The sequence below is a fragment of the Polistes canadensis genome, unplaced genomic scaffold (genome assembly GCF_001313835.1).
Source record: "Polistes canadensis isolate GaletaPanama2010 unplaced genomic scaffold, ASM131383v1 scaffold_131, whole genome shotgun sequence".
NCBI classification, from domain to species: domain Eukaryota; kingdom Metazoa; phylum Arthropoda; class Insecta; order Hymenoptera; family Vespidae; genus Polistes; species Polistes canadensis.
The window spans coordinates 372,654-374,559 of record NW_014569678.1 but is presented as its reverse complement, the minus strand read 5'-3'; the positions used below and the strand labels follow the sequence as shown (position 1 = coordinate 374,559).

At 26.2% G+C, this 1,906-nt stretch overlaps 1 protein-coding gene across 1 annotated transcript in view; it reads right to left on the bottom strand.

Moving 5' to 3' along the window:
* The window catches only part of LOC106788267 (storkhead-box protein 1-like), a gene marked incomplete at its 3' end in the record, with an annotated part of 48,200 nt that overhangs the window by 45,087 nt on the left and 1,207 nt on the right, over window positions 1-1,906 (bottom strand). The gene's annotated exons all lie outside the window — the stretch shown is intronic.

The following is a 1,906-nucleotide window of genomic DNA, read 5'->3' as shown; positions in this document are numbered from 1 at the left end:
TATAAAAAAGTTGAGATTGGAAACTAATATATATATGTGTGTGTAATTATTATGTCATTGGTGGAAATTAAAATGAATTGTCATAAATTTAGGATAATTCAAAACAAATATTTAACCCTTTGAGTATTGAATATTTTATTATTCTAGTATAATTGTTTTATTGATTGATTTTAGTAATATCACATTTAATAAATTATATTTAATATAATTAATTATTTTTTTAATTTGATCACACAAGATTCAAAATAATAATGAATATACAAAAAATGATATAATATTATATTTGAATTGATATATTGACAAACAATTATATATATACGTGAATATATTTGTATCAAACGCATATATGTGTGTGTCCATGGTATTTTAAAGGGTTTATTAAAGGAGAAAGTAATCGACGTGAGTTAGCTCAGAAACGAAGGAACGTCCGAGAAACGTGGGTAACCTATCACCAGGTTCTTTTTTTTACCAAGGTGGGAATCGAACAAAATGAACGACCTTCGGTCGAACGATTTCTTACTTACTATACTCGTGACGTAACTTATTGATCTTTGATCAGACTGACGATTCATATAGTTGAAGTTAAATATTTTTATTAGTTTTCAAACGAACACATTTATCATATCATATTGGTAACGTTATAAAAATAATTGTAAAAAATTTTCCTTTTTATTCTAATCTCGCATTTTGTCTTTTTGCAAATTAATATTCTCGTACTTGTGTGTGTACGAAAAAAAATAAAAAAAAAACTGCATATACCTGCATTTTATTATACTCGTATATATATATACACACACATTTTTTTGTTCTTCAAGGTAATTACGTAAATGTACGTATATAAAATTTATATATATATGAATCATGTTTCTTGGGTTAAGTAGAAGCAAAAAAAAGAAAAAAAGAAAAAGTGGAATGTGTGTCACAAGTTATATTTAGTTAGAAAACGATGATGATGATGATGATGATGATGATGATGATGATAATAATAATCGACGAAATAAATTTCTTCTTCCGTTTTATTCCTTAAAAGTAAAGTATCCATCTTTTTCTCTATCTTATTGTTAGTCAAAATGTTGCAATAAAGATTATAGTAACAGCCGCGAGTTTAGCAAGGACGTTTGTTTGTCTTTGATGAACTCGTGTTTTTTCTTTCCATAGAAAACTGTGTTCTAGGAGAGAGAGAGAGAGAGAGAGAAGAGAATGATACGTCTCGTTAATCGATTATACGAATTATCATATTGCGTTGGCAATGTATACGTGGGCACAACGTAATCATTAGTTCACCGTAAGATGCATTATTATTATTATTGTTATTATTATTATTATTATTATTATTTAGAAGCTTAACGCAAATGATCGTTTCACTGTGTTTGGTAATATATAACCAAATATAACAAAAGAATTTAATTCGGTGCATAAGACTTGATAATAATTTAAAAAAATATTTGATAATTGATAATATTATATTTAAATAATATAATAATGATATGAGAAAAAATGTATATGAAATCAATGCAATTATATGGAAGTGTATATGAAGGACTATTTTTGTTGTTGGTTAATTTTGATATAAATAAGATGTGGAATCATGAGTTAAGGTAAAGGGTTCTTAGAAATATTGAAAATTAATTTAAAAAGGAGAGATGAGATTTTTTTGGAAAGAAAGAAACACGATGATATAAATACTAATCTAGAATAACCTCTAATAAGACTGAGGAATAAAAATGTGAAAAATCGTGAGTTTAAGTTAAGGGTTGGTTAGAAATTTGGAAGACCCTGAAAGGATCATTTCTAAAATAGAGATGATGATGAAAGATATAACGAATATAAAATGGTAAATCGATGAATAATTAAAGAATAAGATTGAAAAAATAAAATGARGAATCGCGAGTTGAGTTAAGGGTCC